Source organism: Triturus cristatus, chromosome 7, assembly GCF_964204655.1.
Source record: "Triturus cristatus chromosome 7, aTriCri1.1, whole genome shotgun sequence".
Classification (NCBI taxonomy): Eukaryota; Metazoa; Chordata; class Amphibia; order Caudata; family Salamandridae; genus Triturus; species Triturus cristatus.
The window spans coordinates 293,179,236-293,201,435 of NC_140590.1; the positions used below are offsets into that span (position 1 = coordinate 293,179,236).

The window sequence follows — 22,200 nt, forward strand, 5'->3', positions numbered from 1 at the left end:
ACCTTCAAAATATGGCGTTCAGACTTACAGAAGCAGAGACAAGGATTGGCACACTGGAGGACCCTGCATCTTCTGAGAAGACAAGAGTGGATGCAGCCACCACCAGGATCAAATCCCTGACGAAAGACATCTCCGAGTTGGAGGACTGGAACCGCAGAGGTAATCTGTGCATATTCGAGCTACCAGAAAAGGTGGAAGATAAGGCAAACTCCTGTGTCGAACCCTGTACCCTGCGAGTCAAAGTTGACAGAGACTGAAATCTGACACAAGGGAAGTGGCCAAATAATTACACGTAGCACGGATTATTCATATGCATGCAAGAATTATAACCGTGCAATTTCTGTACTTGATACAACCTTAATATTGTTTGGATTGTTTGTGTACAGACTGTCCAATACTGTAATGTAAGTCAGCAGATCATTGATGCAATATCTAGTTTTTACAAGGTGGATCTTGCACATCTAGCTTACAAGATGGGCTGCAATCTTATGAAAATTGGAATACGGCAGGCGCACAACCCTGGCTGACATGGCCTAGACCAATTAATATTTTAGGAGGGAAACTGCAGTATTGCCCACTCTGCACATTAAGTGTACTGCACCAATAGGTTCCTCTGTTTCTCCTTTTATTAGATTGTGTTTTTATACGTTTTTATCCCTTTAACCCCTTAGGATTGCTTATATGTGACTACTGCTCACACAGGAATTGTTGAATCTGTTTTTATGTGTTCCATGGATTTCTAATCCAAAATAAACAATAATTTATGATAGAGACTTTGAGATAGAATGGGCCGGCCGACAGAGTCCTGTGGGGCAAGCCCTTCTCTACCCCTTCTAACTCACGCCCTAGAGCAATGATAGTTAGACCACTATGATATTGCCATGCAGAAGCCATACTTGCATCTATGAGGAAAGCTTAACACATCCTCTGGAACGGAGCCAGAATCAATATTGCACAGGACTATTCAAGTGACACAAATACCATAAGGAAAGGCTTCTTGGCTCTCCGTCAGTCTCTCAAAGACCACAACCTTCCTCATGGCTTCATAGGCCCATCAAAATTCCGGATCGTCGTCCATGGTAAAACTCCTTTTCTCGGAACTGGTGTAACTACAACAGTTATTAGACTCATCTGTCACTGCCGCGATGGGCATCCAATGTCCCTCTGCATTGCTAACGTCTTCTGATTTTCCAGTGCTGTAGATTAACTCCAGGTTGATCTGCTAAGACCAACCGGTCAAACATAGTGGAGTAGCAAATTATTGTAACAAACTGAATGGGAATATCATCCTCTTACAAGTGACCTATCTGAAATCTTTTCACCACGCAAAATTCTACAGCAAAAATTCTAGATGCAGAAAAGGCATTAGACAATAATTCTTGGCCATTTTCACATACTACATTACACATATACTACCTGGGGGATGAATTTATCCGCATGATTATGGCCCTGTACTTGGAAGCCAGAGTTAGGGTCAATGGCCAGCTATCCCAAGCCTTCACTCTTTTCCTTCTCTCTTTTTTTCCGGAGTTTTATATAGCGCCAACTTGACCCGAAGGTATCAGAGTGCTTAACATGAGGACCAGTTGCGTTACAGATGGACACATTCATTTTTTTGTTAGGCACAGGGATGTTAAGGGATTTGCCCAGAATCACAAGATGTTGAGCGTCCCTGCCAAGACTCGAATCTGGATTCCCAGCATCGAGGCCGACTGCTTTAGGCTTAAGGCCATATCCTCTCTCACAAGGTACTCGTCAAGGATGCCCACTCTCACCCCATCTTTTCCTACTGGTCATTGAACCGTTAATCTCCACCTTTTGAGAAAAACCCAGGTATCACAGGTATTAACTGCTGCTCAGGCAAACAAGGGGTAGCTACTTATGCAAACAACGAATTGTTATACACTGAGGTTGCCCCACAAGCCATACCAATCATCTTGGAAGAAATAGAAAAATATTCACGAGTAGTGGACTATTCCCTGAATAAACTTAACCTGAGGTATTCCCTCTAAACGTTCACTGGATAACTCCTGAAATCGGTGACCTTGCTCTTAAGTGGCAACCAACGGCCATCAAATACCTAGGCATATGGCTTAGTTCTGATCTTAAACACTCTGTTACACTCAAGGAACAAAAAATGCTGACCAAAATAAGGGAACTTCTCAACACCCCATTGCTGAAAAATATCATACGGTGGGGGCGAGTGGGAATGGGAAAGTTATGATAGCCCCCTCTGAATAATTTCATGTCTAGCATGCTTCCAGAATTCCTCTCCCCTTCCTTCTCTAAGTCAGTAGATAACGCCATCTCCAAATTCATATGAAAAGGAAGAAAAACAATAATTTCTATGAAAATCTTGAATAGGAACAAATCCTCCGGGGGAATAAACATCCCAGACTATACCCGCTACTAAAGAGCATTTCTGATATCCCAGGGTGCATGGTGGATGCGATAACATTAATCCAGCCCTCTTGTCCCCGTAGCTCATCATTGAATCCAGCCTAACCACACCCAAAACCCTTATTTCCACCCTCACAATACACAATCTCGAAACTCCCCCTGGAACACTCCAGACAAATAATATTGGACAAGGTTGCATCACTCCTACTTCTGGACACACTCCTAGAGCACCAATTACATGGTTCGTCCCTAGCCTCTATATGGTTCAACTGTATAATTAAACTTGAGGGGAAGACGCTGTTCTGTGATACATGGGCTCAACAAGGCATAAACTCCATAAAGAATCTGGGTTCCTGCACCAACCTTATCCCGTTCTCTACGTTACAAATGAAATTTGATCTACCCAAAATTGACTTTTAAAAATTTCTAAGACTCAAAAGAGTGTTGAGTAAACTGAGGCCCCAACAAAACCAGACCTCCCCGGGCTATTAGGCATCATTAAAAGGAGAGGTCATACCACCTCACATCTGTACAAACGTCTCAACACATCTCTTGGTCAGGCACTGAGATTATTTAAACGAAAATGGGAGCCCCATACATGATCACCATGCTACTCAAACCTGAACAAAACAATATATACCAAAAAATCTGGAAATCTCCCTTAGATGCCAAAATCACCCCTGCCCTGGCACAATCTAGATTGTGGTCCATCCAGAAAGCACACTGGACCTCAGCCAGACTACACAAACTGGGTCAGCAGGACTTGAACACATGCTGGCGGTGTGGGGACGGTCCAGGGGACCTCCAACGTCTGTCTCTTAAATGCAAAATGGCACTCCCACTATGGACAAAGATCCAATGTGTGTGTGTGTACACACACACGGCACAGCACCCAATGTTTTTGTGCAGGGAGGAACATCTCCATGCCGAAAAACAATCCTTAGAGGCAAGGGCAACAAGAACCCTTGAAAGAGTACAGTAGTGGTGCATGGTGCCAGGCAGCCTGTTGGGGAGGATGTAGGAAGTTGGGAACGTAGGAGGGTAGTGGAAGTGGAGTGAATGATACTGCCAGGATTCTGTTCCAGTGTGATCTAGGCAGTTGCTCCCATGGGCTGATTTAAGGCATGATTGTCAACTCGGAGTTGTCATCATGTCACTCACTCTTACAATGTTAGTAAAATATGTCAGGGCTATTGTGTCGGTAACTTGAATTCTTCTCTGTGTCTTTATCTCTTTATATAGCTCACAGTCCCAATCTCTCAGATGTGTAGTACGCAAAGAGTGACTGATTCAACTCATCAAAAGGGGGCAGAGAAGCAAAGATAATTGTCTGGAAAACATGAATAGATAAAAATGTTCTGGTTTGAGGTTTAGGATTATGAAACAATGGATAGGCTACATGTTTGAAAAAGTACAATGCTGTGCCTGTAAAAAATGTGTTTGTACAGAGTACCAACAGTCATTGTTTTTTTTATATTCTGAAGCACCCACGGGCAAGAGGTATCCAGTACCAGCGCCGCAGCGCATGTGACCAGTGACACCACCACCCCTACCTACCACCAGCAATTCGAACAATGGTTCTGCTGCCCCGCTGTAAGTCATGTTACCCCCACTGCTAAAATTACGGCCTTCTGTAGAATTTTATCTTTTTTCCCATGTTGGTTGTTTGTTATCCCTGCATTTCTCTTTGTTCTATATGTATGTTCCTGTTTCCGCAGCTGACTTTCTCCTGTCTGTACCTTTCTTCTGCTCTTTTTCTTAAGCTTCCCCTTGTCTCTCTGACTTTCACAATTATATGTCTTGTTGTTGTTGTGTATTAATATCAAGAGAGGAAAATATTTATTGTCTAATTTTGGCTGACAAAATCGAAACATCGGTCTAGAGGACTGAGATAGTGCCCAGGGAAACACATCCACATCGTGATGTGCAGCCATTTATAAAATATTTTTGGTAACATAAAGAGGATCAAACAGTGAGGGCCAAGTAGTACTCTAGTCACCAAACATGTTGGTAGTTTTCTTGATCATCATCAAACAAACAGTCGAAAAGTACAGGGGCAGTGACAGAGTGGTCATCATGACCATAGACCCCCAATGTGTCTCCTGTACTTGCAGTTTCCATAACAGTGCAGCATGGCAGGAATGAAATACCGTGTTCACAACCAATACCATATGTCTTTTGCATTCCCTTCTACCCCATATCCACTTGTGGATAGCCTTACCATATGCCCTTCCCTTATTCCTGAATCTTGCTCCTAATCCATACCCCTCCATTGTAATTGTAATTGTAAAAAATCACTTATATAGCGCATGGCTACCCGTAGGCATCCCAGCGCTCTTGGCAACGGTGACCCTGGGCTAGTCCGATCTACATTCCTACTGCAAGCTAATTTCTGGGGAATTGGAAGGTTTTGAGTTTCTTCCTAAACTGAAGGAAGGTCTGTTCCTGCCTCAAGTTACATGGGAGGGCATTCCATTCTCTTGCTGCTTGCAGAGAAAAGAGCCGGCCGCCCGAGCGGGCTCGCTTTATCCTGGGAATGATTGACAGGTTGTGGTCACTCGAGCGGAGATTAAGTTGGGGCTTATAGGGACTTATCATATTTTCCAAAATGGAAGGGCCTTCTCCATGCATGATCTTGTATGTGATGCATAGGGATTTAAATCGCACCCGTTCCTTCACAGGGAGCCAATGAAGTGATCTTAGAGCTGGCTTCGCCGACATATATCGACTAGTTCCAGTCAAAATCCTGGCGGCATAGTTCTGAGCCACTTGTAAGGTTTTAAAAGTGGATGCCGGTGCCCCAAGGTATATAGCATTCCCGTAGTCAATTCGTGATAAAACCAAGGATTGAACTACGGTCTTCTTTGCTTTTTCAGGGAGTTGGGGCAGGATTTTGCGCAGGGATTTGAGTATCCCATGACAAACTGCAGAGGTCTTTCTGGCTTGTGTTTCGAAGGACAAAGCGTTGTCGAGCCAGAAGCCTAAACTTTTTATTTCTGGTTTGGGTGGTGGTATGGCACCCATACAAGTGGGCCAAGCTAGACAGTCAGGATATCCTGCTTTCCTAAGAGCATCAGCTCGGTTTTTCCTCCGTTAAGTCTGAGCTGAGAAGAATTCATCCAGTTTACTACCACCTCCAAACAATTAGCCAGATTGTTCGGGGGAGCATCTGTTTGTTGCAAGGAAAATACCAGCTGGGTGTCATCCGCGTAGCTTATTAACTGGATGCTAAACGGAGCAACTAGTTCCGCCAACGGGGCCATGTAGACATTAAACAGTGTGGGGCTAAGGGACGACCCCTGTGGTACCCCACACTGTAACGCTAACAGGCGAGAGCAGTTGTTACCCTCAAACACCTGAAAATCTCTTTCCTCAAGAAAAGATCTCAACCACTCCATGGCTTTCCCAGTTACCCCGATGTTCCGGAGTCGAGACAGCAGCAGATGATGACTTACCGTGTCGAAGGCGGCGCTGAGGTCCAGAAGGATAATGGCCGCGCTGCCACCTGCATCCAAAATCCTTCTGGCCTCTTCTACCACCCTCAACAGTGCTGTCTCGGTGCCTTGTCCCTTCCTGAACCCCGTCTGGGATGGATGGAGAAGATTGTACTTCTCCAGGAATGCCGCCAATTGGATGTTTACCAATTTTTCGGTCAATTTCCCCATCCCAGGTAACAAGGATACCGGTCGATAGTTAGCCGCGTCTCCTGGGTCGAGGTTCGGCTTTTTAATCAGGGATCTGACCATGGCCACTTTCCATGCCTTTGGGACCGTAGCCGATTCCAGGGAGGTGTTAACCATCTTAATTACGGGTTCGCTGATGGTTGGAAGTGCCTGGTTAAGTATTTTCATGGGGACTGGGTCTCGTGGTGATCCACTTTTTATACTCCTCAACAGAGAGGGGAGAAACTCTTCCGTGAGGGGGGCAAACTCGGAGAGTGTTGGACATTCACTTCTTTCCTCCGGGGGAGGTACACTATGATGTGAGGCCGGGTCCGATACCGGGATCGTCTCAAGAATTTTATGTATTTTGGTCTGGAAGTAGTTCGCCATGTCATCACATCTTGTGTCCTGCTCGTCTGCTTTTACGGGGGGGATCTGGGATTTTTGTCAAGAGCTTTACAATCTTGAACATTTCCCTGGGGGCATTGGTGGCGGATTCGATTTTGTTCGCAAAGAATGCAGTTTTAGTGGTAATAAGAGTGGTTTTGTATTTCTTCAGTGTGGCTTTGTAACTGGTCTTCCTTTCCACGCTAAAATCCTTCCGCCAGTGTCGTTCTGCCCTTTTACATTCTTGTTTTAGTAACCTTAAGTCTAAGGTAAACCATGGATGTTTCAGCTCTCCCTTCCTAATTGTTGAGGGTTTTTTCGGTATAAGCGTATCTAGGGATTGGGTGATCCACTGATTAAAATTATTGACAGCCCCTTCCACATTAGAATTATCCGGTGGCTTACTGCTTTCTAACAGTCCCTTCCATTCGTCCACGTCAAGTTTTGTCCAAGGTCTTATTAGTCCTCTGTCTGAGGAAGTAGTAGTACTCGTCCTGGAAATTCTCCAGTGAAAAGGAATCACCGAGTGATCCGACCAGGGGACAGGGTAAGGCTCCAGGACTGTTATAGTCGCAATGTTAGTAATAATGGGGTCAAGAGTATTTCCTGACTTGTGCGTGGGGCGCCGAACCTTAAGGTTAAGGTTATAGCTCTCTAGGTCATTTTCTAAGGGCCCGATTCACAGAACAAACTTAAGACAAAATCCTAAACTTAGTACCATTTTGGTATTCACAGAATGCACTTACTACTTCTGGTATTCACAGAATGAACTTACTACTTTTGCGATTCACAGAATAAACTTACTGCTTTTGCTATTCACAGAATGGATTTACGACTCCTAACTTTACGTCCGCACTCGGGCCGGAAATTCCGGCCCGGAGGCGGAGCTTCCGGCCCGGGGGCGGAGCTCCCGGCCCGGAGGCGGAGCTTCCGGCCCGGAGGTGGGGATTCCGGCCAGTGGCGGAGATCCGCCACTGGCCGGAATCCACACCTCCGGGCCGGAAGCTCCGCCCCCGGGCCGGAAGCTCCGCCCCCGGGCCGGAAGCTCCGCCCCCGGGCCGGAAGCTCCACCTCCGGGCCGGAAGCTCCGCCCCCGGGCCGGAATTTCCGGCCCGAGTGCGGACGTAAAGTTAGGAGTCGTAAATCCATTCTGTGAATAGCAAAAGTAGTAAGTTTATTCTGTGAATCGCAAAAGTAGTAAGTTCATTCTGTGAATACCAGAAGTAGTAAGTGCATTCTGTGAATACCAAAATGGTACTAAGTTTAGGATTTTGTCTTAAGTTTGTTCTGTGAATCGGGCCCTAAGTCTTTAGCTGCCCTATCTCCTAACTTGTTAAAATGGAGGTTGAAATCTCCTAATAGCAGGAAGTTCGTGACCGTACATACCCCTCCTATCACCGCCTCCAGCAAGCTTTCGTGAAATGTGCCAAGGGGGCCTGGTGGTCGATAGATCAACATCCCTGCTATCGAGCTCTCACATGAGGGATGGAGGGTGAAATGTGTACTTTCACATCCCTGAATCCTAGTATCCTGTAGTCGGCAGCTTATATTCTCCCTATGGATAATTGCAATCCCTCCTCCTACCCTCCCTGGACGGTCTTTATGCTGTGCTATATATCCTGGGGGTAGTGCCTCGACCAGATCTGGGCCAGAATGTGCCCCCAGCCAAGTCTCCACAAGAAACAGGGCGTCGAGATCTCCGAGGGTAATTAAGAGTGAAATTTCCTCCTTATGTCCAGGCAGGGATCGACAGTTAAGTAAGGCCATCTTCAGGGTTGTAGTCTGTTTAGCTTCGTCAAAAGCCTGTTCCGTTACTTGAAAAGGGCAGTGATTGCATGCTTGATGGCCTTTCGTCAGGTCTAGCGTATGTAAGCACCGGGAAATGATTGTTCCCTTGCAAGCTAGAAGGTCATCACGAGTATAGACTCTTACCTGAGCAGAGTGTCTGAGCCCGAGGCCCGATCGTGCGCGAACAGGCGCAAACTGGCTTTCCTCTGGCGCTCCTCCGGCCCCTCATCAGGCGCTCCCGCTGCGCGTCCTCATGACCCGTTTATGTAGGCTCTCCTCCCAAGCGCCTGAGCGCTAGAGCGCTACTGAAGAAGATGGCGCCGGAAAACGGCGCTTCCTCAACTAATATGGCGTCCTAGTTGATCCGGGGCCCGCTCTAGAAGCGGTGAGTTGTTCGCCAATGCGATTTTTTAAAGTGCAAGTGGGGGGCGGCGTGCGCGATCACAGCGCAATTAAAATCAAGGTAAAATAAACTATATTAAACCCAAATACCAACATTAGGAATTATTATTTTAAAATATGTACTTCGCTAGCGCAACGCGCTACTATCCTGCGGCATTACTATGCAGCGCGGCAACACCCTAGGGGGCACCTTGTTCCAGGCTGAACCCACCTGAGTCTGCGGCTTATGTAGGCTCTCCTCCCAAGCGCGTGAGCGCTAGAGCGCTACTGAAGAAGATGGCGCCGGAAAACGGCGCATCCTCAACTAATATGGCGTCCTTGTTGATCCGGGGCCCGCTCTAGAAGCGGTGAGTTGTTCGCCAATGCGATTTTTTAAAGTGCAAGTGGGCGGCGGCGTGCGCGATCACAGCGCAATTAAAATCAAGGTAAAATAAACTATATTAAACCCAAATACCAACATTAGGAATTATTATTTTAAAATATGTACTTCGCTAGCGCAACGCGCTACTATCCTGCGGCAGTACTATGTAGCGCGGCAACACCCTAGGGGGCACCTTGTTCCATTAGGAGAAAAGGTTTTTTTCTGGTTGATGCAGTGGCACCTTGTATTTAAAATGTTTCCAAGCAAAATAAATAAGAAATACTGTCCAAACTGATTGCTTTCGAATAGACAAACAGATAGTGATAGATAGCTAACCTAACTGTAGTGAGGTAATGCTGTTGTATGTTGTGCAAAATAAATACTTAGGTGGCTAATGCTATCTGGTATCTAAAATGGATGCATTATGTTTTTCGCAGAGACCACCAGAAGTACTGTCCACGCTGGGAGATGTCCCAGTGGTGGCTGGGACAAGTGGTAAGTCACCTTGCTTTCTTTTTGACTATGTACTGTGCTGGATAGGCAGAAAATATCCGTATCCTGCCCATCACCTTCAGAGTCCAGTCCCTGCTCTTGACTTCTCGTCACCTAAATCTGCAGGTTGGTGTAATCTCTGGTGGTGCTGCTGCAGTAAGTGCAGGCAAGAATTGAATTCATGTGTGTTTGTTGCGGCACAGGGGCACAACGGAACTAAGTCTGCAATGCACAAACCACAAACTGAAGACAAGGTGTGTTTCCCAGTGCCCACTCAGTCGGCATATGATGTCTGTGCCACATTTCTCTGCTCAAGTTAAGTTATCTTCCATTATGGATTGATCGGTCTAATATTTTTCCTCTCATTTATCAATGTGTCTTTGAAGTTCTTCTTCACATTAATTGATGGAAGGAAAACTATTTGAACCATCAAGCCATAGTACAAGATGATCATTTATTGACACCCAATCAACCATTCCATAGCTAAACCTCTACCTAGCCCAATCCCTATAACTTAACTCCCTGTAGCCTAATTTTCCCCAATGCCAAGTGAAGGTATTTCTTGAGAATAACCTTTTGGAGGCCTGGGTGTAATGTGGGACTAAGGGCCTGATTTAGAGTTTGGTGGTTCGGATACTCTGTGACTAATAAAACATACTATTCGCTGCACTATAGTTCATAATATTCTTCTATGCAAAGTCTACTGTAATATGGCAGATGGGATTTCCATTATCCATCAATTGTATCCCATCTGTCAGACTATCAGCCTAAGCCTTTAACCTAAGTTTGGACCTAGGGTAGTAAAATGGAGGAGGGAGTTGGAAAATAGGAAGGCCATTGGAATTATTGAGTTCACATGACACGCTACAGTTGGGCTGCCCCAAAAACATGCTGGAGTTGAGGGTAACCAAACCCGCCAGCATGGTTCTGCAATGCTGCGTAGTCAAGTTTTAATTGTGCAGCATACATATACTTACATTCCTTGCATGTTAATGTCTAGTAAGGTTATCCTTATTTCTTAACACTTAAAGGGTGTGTTCTGTTTTGCTATGAAAATAAATCCTTTTGAATAATCACGTTTTATTTTCTTTCTTTTGTATGCCAATGTTCTGACTTAATATTATTCCTTGCAGTCAGGGTTATGGTTGATTACCTAGCTATGATGGGATGCATGAGTGGGAAAGACTTGTCCCGTGCCAGTTTGTGTGTGACTGACTAGTATTACTACCTATATCGTCGATGATCACATCTGTTAGAGCAGGGATATTTTGGCATGTTTTCTTTGTTTTAGGGAGTTTTATATAGCGCAAACTTGACCCAAAAGTATCGGGTATCAGAGCGCTTTACAGAGCACCAGTTGCGTTACATGAGGACATTTTTGTTTGGCATGGGGAGATTAAGTGATTTGCCCAGAATCACAGGATGTTTAGCATCATTGCCAAGACTCGGACCCGGTTCCCCAGATTCGAGGTCGACCGTTGTTTGACTGTGTGCTGAACTTCATTGTTGCTGGTTTTAGGACTCCGGGCATTTTATCACTGCTGACCAGTGCTAAAGTGCATGTCCTCTGTGTTTGAAATGTAATAGTATTTGGTTTCTGCATGACTGGCATATTTGATTTACTAGTAAGTCCCTAGTACAGTGCACTACATGTGTCCAGGGCCTGTAATTCGAATCCTAATATTGGACCTGCCGCACTGATTGTGCCACCCACAGGAGTAGCCCTTCAAACCTGTTTCAGACCTGCCACTGCAGAGCCTGTATGTGCAGTTTTAAAATGCCATGTCGACCTGGCAAGTTCACCTACTTGCCAGGCCCAAACCTTTCCTTTTATTGCAAGTAAGGCACCCCTAACTAGGCCCTAGGTAGCCCTATGTTGAGGGTACTTTGTATTTAAAAGGTACAACATGTGCTTTTAAGTTTTACATGTCCTAGTAGTAAAAACTGCTAAATTAGCTTTTCACTACAGCAAGGCCTATCTCCCCCATAGGCTTGCATTGGAGCTGCTTTGCAAACTCTTTACAAGTTTGTCTTTCAATTGGAAGATGATAGAAAATTGGAGTGTGGTGTCTCTGAACTCACAATGAAAAAACACATCTTTTAATGAAGTTGGTTTTTAAATTGCAGGTCTGAAAATGCCACTTTAGGAAAGTTGGCATTTTCTTACATCAACCATTCGATGCCTCTGCCTGTCCCTGGAATACACGTCTGTATTTGATGACAGTTTTGGATTTGTGAATTTACTCTAGACAGTTACCCACAAAGGGAGTTGAGGTGTACCCTGCATATACTGATAGCCCATCACCAGGCGGATGAGTTTCCCTGAGATAGAGTGGTGGGAGGAGTTGGCACCTGAATCAGCCTGTCCATGCACGCACAAAGAGCTGCATACCTCCCTTTAGTGTGTCTGAAGCCAGTGCCAGGAAGGACAGAATCTTGTGCACCACAAAGACCTTTCTTTGAAGTCTCCCTACTTCAAAGGCTAAAATAGGTGTAAGTTCTGGACCTCTGACACCATGTACTCGGAACACTTTCTGGACTGGGGACATTCTGCCAGGAAGAAGAGCTGTTGGACTGCCAGGAGTAATTGCCACTATGCATCTTGCTTTGCTGTGTTGGCCCCAGGGCTTTAAGTGGGCCGGGTCTCACCGGGTCTGAGCACCGGCAGTTTTTTAAAGAGGGCCTCGAAATGGGTCTCTATCGGGCTCTGTTTTGTGCCCTGGCGCAGGAGGTCCGTTTTTTTCCGGACTGCATTGACAGCAGGCACATCATGTGCGTGTGCTCACAATGCTCACTTCTCACTAGTGGAGAAGTTACAGCATGACGTCGTGCCAGGTGAGCGTTGTAGGGGAAGGGAAATCCTTTAAAGAGAGTAATTTTCTCTCTGGATTTCCCTCCTCTTTTTAAACTCAGGAGCAGCAACATTGTCGTGGTGTCATCAGGACCTTAAGTGGAAGCTTTTTCAATGTTATATACAAGCCATAGTTGCTGCGTATTTATCTTATGCAACGAACAACCATTGACAAAGCCAATAGTCCTGACTTTTTGTAGGTATGATGTTACTTGTTGGTTCCTATATCTGGACGCAATTACAGAAACAGCAAAGTACAAGTCGGGCGGCACACTATGCTAAGCGCACATTTTTAGCTTATGTGTGTTTAAGCCACACCCTTAATTACATTGGCAACACCCCTTTGAGAGACGCCCCAGTATTTTCATCCTACTTAAAGCCCTGGTTGGCCCACGGTCTGCTGCTTTTTGCCTGGGAGTGAGAGGACTGGACTTTGCTCTTTGCATTCTTCTTTCTAAAGTTTCTCCAAGGGCTTGAGTTGAGCTTGCCTCCTGTTGGAAGTGTCAAGGCCATGAAAGACTTCACCTGCATCTTGCTACCAGCACTTGGTCTCCTCTGCTGTGAGACTTGTCCTTCCAAGTGTTGCCATACCCAGTCCTGAACCCTTGGAGGTGATTCTAGTCCTGCAACCAAGAAATCGATGCATCGACTCCAAGTATCCCTTCGGAACCGGCACATCCCTGCCAAATTGACTCATCGTTGGTGCCTGCATTAAAGACGTAGTCCTCAGTCATGGAGTGTGCTGCTGCGTGAGTCTCAAACACCGCTTCAGCGAAGTCCATAATGCACCGCTCCAACTCCGACGCAATGCCTGGTGGTTCAACATCGACACCATGAAATTGACACACCGCGCTGTGAAATTGACACATCATCGACACTACATTGCCTTCAGGGCCTGACATTTCACACGTGCAACCTTTGCATCAACTCCCCTGCTCCCCGCATCGTCCATAGGCATTAGCGGCTCAAAGACCCCTCACCGCCTCTAGGAACCGATGCATCACTTTGCTACATTGACGCCTTCCTCCTTTGCACAACGCATCAACCCTGAGCGCCTATATGCCAATGACCTGCATAGCAATAAGGAACCAACACATCACCTGCCTTTGAGACACCTCACCTCCTCTGGATAAGTCAAAAATTCAAAGACGATGCATGTCTTTGACTTTTTGATACATCCATGGTACTGTACCGGGGTCCATGCGACTTCTGTAGCCGGCCCGCGCTCCATCGCGAGCAGACTGAACTTGTGGATTTGTCATGGTCAATAGCGACCAGATAGCACCAGTTGGAGCTGTTGCTTTCTAATTACTATAACTGCAGGAATCCACACCACGCCATCCCCCTGGATGGACCACCAGTGCGTACACTTCAATGTAAAAAAAAAACACCGCCTCCAAACCGGCAATGCGCCTTCCACGAAGGAACTGGAGCAAAATCACTGAGGAACTGCTCAACCACGCCCTCAGTGGGGGGCGTGGCTGGACGCAGATGAAGCTGGGAGCCTAGACCGGAGCTCCCGCCGGTGATTCCCCATCCAGTGCCAAGCTGCCCAATATAGGGGGGCCCCTGATACAGGCGACATCTCCCCACAACCTTAGAAACGCTATTGAACCAAATGGTGTGGTCCCCACACCAACATGTTTCTGCCAGCTTTTTATGCGCCAAACCAGGTCGCTCTGGCATTCATCAGGGTGTTGGTCCCTATTTATTGGTCTCTACCCCTATTAGGGTATTTATTACCTTATTACTCTGTAAATGTGGGCTTTGCCCCAACGTCTCTCTTTACTGGAAATTTCCAGGAGGATTTCTCAATTAAGAGTTTACGGATTTTTATTCTAAACCCGGGACTGTGTGGGACTGTGGGGGAGGTGCTCTTATCGTCACACTTACTCCAAAGAGACACTGTCTCCGGTAGCCCCTCACACGTCGACGGAGGACGTGTAATAAATACCCTATGTCAGGTATTTGTAGAAGCCATGGGTGGAACTATGGTGGAACGTGCCTGTTTCTCCCAGTATGTGTAGTCTACCCAAACTGGTCTGATAAACCTCTAGGAAGAACTCAGATCTGGGCGAAGTTTTCTATAGAGGTCGAGTGTGTGAGGAAATAATCAATACGAGATGAACTTTGGTGCACATTATAAAAATATGTGAATGTATTATTAGTGGGGTGGAGCGCTCGGCCCACATCAATAAGGTCTAGCGCCTTCGTAAATTCAGCCATCAGCCCGCTAGATGTTGCTCTTGATCTCGGTGGGTTTCGATCAGTCGTGAAATCTAGTGTCATGGTATAGTCACCCCCCATGATTAATGAACCCTCTCGAAGTCCTGTCAGCTTACGTTCAATGTCCGACAGCGCTACCCTACCCAGAGCGGGGGGTAAGTAAACTGAGATTATGTTGATGTCCCTTCCCTCCCACTGGGCCTCCGCCCCTGCGAACCTACCCGCTGGGTCAGTCCAAGTCTTGTGAACAATGAGGGGTATGCTTCTCTTTACCAGGATTGCCGTCCCCAGCGAACCAGTGGTATAATCTGCGTGAACCAGGAGTTTGTACCACCACCTGGTATGGGCCTTGGTCTTCTGTCCCACAAGGGGTGTTTCTTGTAACAGAACCACGTCAGGGGAATGCCGCTTTAGATGTTGTCGCACTATACCCGTTTTAATCTTATCACCTAAACCATTAACGTTCCAGGTTAGTACAGAGAATACACGATCTCTATCCCCCCCATAGCTTTCCTCTAACCATCTTCCGAGTCTACGGATCAATTCAAACTGAGAAGAAGCTTGTAACAGCCATCTCATCAGTGTGTGTCTACTCTTCAACATGGCCCCTTTGTGTATTAGGATCAAATAGCTACATCGCCTACCAATAAAACAAAGAACAAGTAAACGTCTCCCTCTTCCCCTCCCCCCGAGCCTCCCTCCCCTCCCTGCCCCCCTGCCCGTGGATTTAGAACTACCCACACCCCAACATGGCAGAGTGCCTCTCTCGCACCCTGAAATGCTGAAAAAGCTCGGGTTTAGGCAACTCCCATCCCCGCATTTACATATCACAGTTGTTTAAGTTTAGCCATCTCTTGTTACATTTGTTTCAATCCCGGCTAAAGTCTCATCCAATAGTCCCACCTGCCATAGCCCAATCCCCAAGTCCCAACTGCAGTGTTTGTAGACCTATTACCCGTAGCACAGCTCACCCCCCCCCCCTATATTTGCTCACTCAGCTGGGCACCAGCCCTCCATGGCGTCCTCAGGGGGTCGTTGCTCCATCCTTCCACGTCTGACCAACTACCTCAGCTGCGTCGTCACCCGGAGCTTCCGTTCGGCAACCTCTCTGCTGGCCTGACCTGCCAGTGCGATCTCTTCTTTGGCTTCCCGCTCAACTCCAACCCTCCATCCAGTCCCACACTTCCTCAGGTGACTCAAAAAAACATGTTTTACCGTCCGATTCCACTCTTAACTTTGCTGGAAACAACATTGCATATTTGAGCTCGCGGTCCCGCAATTCCCGTTTCACTGCCTGGAAGCTACGACGTTGGGCCTGGACCTTGGCCGTGAAGTCTGGAAAGAAGGCCACCTTGTTATTCTCTATTTTCAGCGGGGGATTGGACCTCGCAGTTTGTAGGATAATGTCTCTGTCCCGGTAGTTGAATACTCGGGCGATGAGGGGCCTCGGGGGTGCCCCAGGTTTAGGCCTGCCCCCGGGCACTCTATGGGCCCTTTCAGTCGAGAAGTAGCTGGACAAAGTCTTGGGCCTGAGGTGCTTGGTGATGAGTTCCTCCACATACAGATCCGCTGCTGGCCCCTCGGCCCGTTCCGGAACTCCTAAGATGCGGATATTGTTGCGGCGTGCACGGCCTTCATAGTCATCGAGCTGTTGGCCCATCCGCTCCTGTGTCTTTTTCAAGTCCGCCATCTGTGTTTGTAGCTCTGTCGTATCCATTTGTAAAGCACTGGTGACTATCTTGAGCGCCTTTACTTTCTCATCCATCTTTCGAAAGTCTGCCCTGATGAGGGAGACCTCCACTGTAACTGAGTCTAGGGAGGTGCGCACACTGTTAATCGCTGCCATAACATCATGTAGGGTGGGCTCTGTTCCCTGTGCGGGGGCAGTAGTTACCTCGTCCGTCTCCATCTGTGGCGATCCACTTTTGTCTCCCGTCTTGGACCAGGCGAATTTGGCCAATTGCTTCTGGGCGTTAGCCTTAGGGCCTCTTCCTCCAGTCGCCATGAATGCAGGCCGACGGCGCTCGTACCAGGTGAACATACAGGACAACACTGGGGGTTACCGGCCGCCCTGCGGAAGGTATTACGATACTCAGAGTTTCTCCCAGGATTGTCTACACTCCGTTGTGTATATGAGTCCAAGTACTTCAGGGTAGAACACTCCGCCAACCGCGTTCCCCCGGACCTTCAGGTCCCTCACCCAGTGCCACTCATGTCCTGAAACGTCTCGGGTGTCGAAGAACTGATCCAGGCCGGTCCCAGGTATTTTCCGCCGCCTACCCAGCGAGTAAAACACTTTCGCTGCCGGCCTGTCGGGTTTCCCTCGGGGCTGCTTCTCCGATAATTCATGGATAAACCCTTGTCTGTTCTGAGGGCTATCCCTGAGCGCACCCTCTCCTCTCCAGCCAAAGGCTCGGAGTCCGCTCAATGCTTGTCAGAATTTCTCACTTCTTTGAGGGGCCAGGCACGCTACTGCCACTGGTGCTTCAGTGACGTTCCCCACTCAGGAGTGTGTGGGTGAAGGTCTCCCTCAATGGGAGACCGCGGGCTCCTCAGATGGAGTCAGGGGGGAAAGCGAATGCCCCTGTTTTTGAATACTGGCGAAGGGGTCAGCACACTCACAACTGTGCCCCCAGGATCCACAGCCTCACACGAACTCCGACCACACCCAGGATCTTCACAGCCTCTATTTACCCCACTTTTGGCCAAGTATCGGCTTCTTCCCAATCCCAGGTGCTTGCGCGCTAGTTTAGGCCCCTCTGATGCACTCGTGCACACCCAGTAAGCGTCCGCATAGATCAATGCACAAATGTCTAATTTGCTCCAACTTCCCTGCAAAAGAGGCCAGTCTCTCCGCTAAATAACCGCCGCCTCACCTCAAGGGCGCATCCACCAAACGCCGAGCTGCACCACCGCACCTGGCACTGATCCTTGTGTCTACGGGCCGGGCCATATACCTCCGAGACCACCCAATCTCTGCCTCCGCCGCCTCTGTTTAGTGCCCAATCGCGAGTGCAGCTGGGTCCCAGGACCGGGAATCCGCACAGGCCGCGGGCCGCTCCTCTCACTGGCTCTGGATCCCCGCTGATTCGCATCGGATCTGCCCCACAGCGCCAGGTCGGCCCCTCGTCTCCCGGGGTTGGTGCGTTGCAGGCCGCTGGTCACTATGGGATGACAGCTCCTCCGCTGTCATGGAGCCCCGATCGGCAGCATCGAACCCTGGGAGGCCGCCATTACGGAGCCGCCGACTTCATCTCCAGGACCGGGAACCAACTTCCGAAACTCCGATGTACTTCAAAATGTAACCACAGCTCAGGTACGTCTTCCTGCACATTTGAAGACGGTTTTATCGGTGGGATGGCTCCGGATAAGGCAGGATACTTTACGGGGATACGGGAGCACTCTTAGGCAGCAGCCATTCTTGTCGGCTGCTGGCCACGCCCCCGACTCAAAGATATTTTTGATTTTAGTATCAAAGAAATTAGAGAGTTGGGAGCATAGCTTGCAAGAGAGGGTTAGAGGCTAATGCAGGGCGTCGGGTGAGCAAATTATTTTGCGATTTTAAATCGTTCACAAGGTTTGTTGTGGAAAGTGTTGATCTGAGCTGTGAAAAAGTTATATTGAGCTTTCTTGAGTGCTAGGTGATTGGTATTTAAGGCCTTCTTGTAGAAAGATCTATCTCTTGGAAGGTACTGACGCCTCCAGCATCTTTCAAAATTTTTACTCAACTTTTAAAGCTCCTTGATCTCCTCATTAAACCAAGGGGTAGACTGGCGTTTGGCTGGGGGGATGGCTTCTCTCTGTTTAATTGGTGCAAGGCGGTCCAGTCCGCTGCCTGTATAAGCCAGTCATTGATCGGTTGTGCATTGGCCTCCATCTCTCCACTCATGTGAGTGGTGCACTCTGTCCGGGCGAGACTGAACTCTGCAGTAGAGACTGTGACCCAATTTTGATGGGATAGAGAGGGACATGCCCTGGGTCCTCGGGCCATGAACAAATGACAACACAACTTACTTTATCAAGGGGTCGAAAAAGGGACAATTAGTTTAAGGACTATTACACCTCCAATCCCTTCAGAGTACTACAAAAAACTATCAGAAGGTGCCAAGTCCATTGAAAAAGGAGGGCTAGTCTGAAGTACCGACGGACAGAGCGGTGCCTCCATCTCCGAGCAGTCAGCCGGGTGAGGTGAGGCGGTTCCCCCACGAAAGGCTGGGGAAGAAGACATTTACCTTGCGTCCAAGTACGAGATTGCTCGTCTGGTAGAGTGGCTTTTGCCACTAATCTTATATGACGTTCACTCTTTATTGTATGTCTTTTGCTTTTCACATTTCACGAGCAACACATTTTTCCTGCAGTAGCATCTTCAATTATATCTATCTTGTTTTTGGTCCTGAAGAAAGCCGGGTCAGGTGACCATTCCGGCTGAAACATGTCGACCATACCATAATTGAGCCAGGAATTAGTCTATTTTGTTAAAGACTATAGGTTTTTTAGATATGAAACTTGGCTAATTTTCAATAAACATATTTTTTGCCCAAGTATTCATTTTTAACTTCACGTTTACACCTGAGCACTGCACATCACGTGAGTCCCTAGGTCTTGGGTGCAAACCCTGGCAGGAATACCTTCTTCTGGGAATCAGTGGCCTGTGCTCTTAGCAGAGCCTTTTGTGGCCCGCAATTGTGGGCGCAGACTGTGATTCCCCAGAGTTCCAGATGACGATGCTCCGCCAGTAAGGGTGGGCTGATGGACTCTTAACTCCTGTTGGGTGTTGTCCCGACCACCCGAGGGATCCCTTGCACTTTTTCACAGCAGTCATTGGTTCACTATTCCTTTTCCATGAACCAATGACCACTTAAAGTGGATTAGGGCATGGTCTGACCAAGCCAGGGGTTCAATGTGTAAAACCAAGACCTGGCTAGTAGAAAAGATGGTGTCTAGGAGTTGGCCATGTGGATCAGAGGTGGAAATCTAGATATATATTGAGGTTCCTGAGTACCATACAATTGGCATATTTTAATATGGGAAGAGGGAAGACAAGAATACCCCTGTGTGCCTGGGTGGGGGGATAGATCAGCACACCTGCCAGGGTTTGATTAGCAATGAGTGTAAGGCAGAAGCCCATAGATTCAAATAATTAATACAGAGTAAATCATATTTATCATTTAATGCAAAATGGACCAAAAGAAAGTGATACAAAAAAGTGCAAATAATGTGCTTGGTGTTCATATGTGAATCACTGATAGCGAAAGTAGTTAAGATACTTAGGGGCCCATTATGATGGCGGGCGGAGGCACCACCGCGATGCTGGCGGTGGCAGTAAATGCTTTTTTCCGCACGCCAGTAACGGTCCTCACGCCCGCCATATTAGTATAGCCAAACATAGCTCATTTCCCGTCCGCTGCAGTGTGACGCGAACCGCCATCAAAGTGCGCCCGCCACCGCGGCGGTATGAGCCAATGGAGACTCACTGCTGTGCGGAATGACGTCCCGTCCGCTGTGCAAATCTGGATGCCCTAAACAGCCATTCGCACCGCAGCAGAGAAACCGCCCAACCAGAGACGGCGGAATCTCGAAAGCGGAGCGTGAAACCTGATTCCCGGTCCCCTCCACCCGGTCCCGACCGCAATGGATCCAGCTCTACACGTCTTCCCGGTGCTGTACCTGATACACTACTAGCAACTCGTGCACCGTCACGGACGCCACCGCAGGTACGCAATCACACAATTCCGCACACAACAACACATTATCCATGGGCAGATATAGGGTTTCTGTCCACACCAGACCCCCTGGTGGAGACAGGAACACATCCACAAGTGTACCAATACATGCCCTACCTGTCACCAAATCACCCCTCTGCATCCAGGTCACTCATCTACCGCGAACTTGAAGTAATGTCCCGGTCACGTCAACGCAGTGGTGAAGACGCAGGAAAACATGCGCACAATGCAGAAGGCAGGGCTAACGCCAGGCATGGGCAGTCCACAAAGAAAACAGGGCCACACCTCCACCCTCCACACACTAGCCCCCCCAACATGAAGGGACATGCCATGTGCCCCTCCTGTGCTCCACCATGCACAAAATCCAGCCAGGTGAACCCACACCCTGCACCACACACAAAACAACTAGGGAGACAGCCTCAGCAGTTGGGGCTGCAGAGGAACACACAGCACAGAAGCACAGGGCCAGGGCAACCCACACACCACAACAAAACCACACTCATGGCAAGAAAACTGAGTCCAAGCACAAAATGAACACACACACAGATGATGAACAATCACTCAACTGGACACACAGCCTGCCAAGTCACACAGACATACCCCACACTGACACACAGCCAAATACACAGACCACATGCCAGCAGCAGTGGAGGACAACAAATAGGAAACCTAAAGTGAGGTGCACACAAATGGAAGGCCAAGTAGATAACCACCAAGCATGTGTACATCACATGCAAGAGAAGGAACATATAACAACACCCTCAGCCCATCAAATCACACATGGCTGGCAGAGTGGGTGAAGTCAAACCACAGTCACCTCAGTGCAACAACTAATGGAGACAGCAAGGCAACACATGTATAGGCACAGGGATGAAATGAAGGCTCTGAAGTCAAACAGTGAACAGCCAGTCATCTGTATCCAACTATTTGACAGGAGTATGCCAGCAGCACTACACACAGGGTACATTGACACACTCCATGACTGTCAAACCCAAGTAGGAACCTTCACACACACCCCACCCCCCTCACACCTGCAGCACACAACACCAGTGTCAAACACACAGAAGGGTGTCAATAATGTCCAGTCAATACACTGACAAACAATCACACTCCCTGGGGGGTATCCAGAAACATCACACACACTCAGGGATGCCTGAACCAATGTTTGCACACAAACAACAGCCAAACACATAACTCAATAACAACACACACAGAACTACAACGAGACCAGACATAACCTGTGCAGCAAAACTGTGGAAAGGCAATGGGAGCACAGACAGAACAAGAGTACACAACCTCATCAATCAGGAACAATGCACAGACAACATACGACAACACAGACAAGAAGTGCATAATCACAAAACAATCATGGACACAAACTGGGAGCAATGGGCCAATAAGAAAACACAGACAGACATACCACACCACCCATCAAGTCAACATGGTGTCATAGTGTACCACATGCTTGCACATGCACAATCCTGACAAGTGACAAGTCCAATATGAGAGGACATAGCACAATTGTGCACCCAAAACAAGCCCAGTAACAATATTACACCTTGCTGCATGTGACAGACATACAAGTAATGGACACCACACTTGCAACACACATCAGAATATATCACAATGCACAAACAACCCACACACAATGACATGCAAATAGAACATCACACACAGAGCAACTGTCATCTGAAAGAGCCAACACAGCCCAAACACTGCACACAGCCACATCAAACACACAACAGATGGTCATGCCAATAAATCACATTACAAACACAGCAGGACATCAGGGGATGCACACCAGGCAAGGACAAGGCAGCATACACTCACAGCACTGCATGCACGACAAGCAGTGTGTGCACAACAAACATACCAGTTCCACACAGATATGAGTGACACACTATGAAC

At 47.8% G+C, this 22,200-nt stretch overlaps 1 protein-coding gene across 1 annotated transcript in view; it reads left to right on the forward strand.

Annotated features, from left to right (window-relative positions):
- SLC17A7 (solute carrier family 17 member 7) overlaps positions 1-22,200 on the forward strand; it is a 768,585-nt gene that overhangs the window by 246,446 nt on the left and 499,939 nt on the right. The window contains exons 4-5 of the mRNA XM_085616330.1: positions 3,885-3,993; positions 9,438-9,495. The gene's annotated coding sequence lies outside the window, so the exon portion shown is untranslated. The remainder of the gene's footprint in view (positions 1-3,884; positions 3,994-9,437; positions 9,496-22,200) is intronic.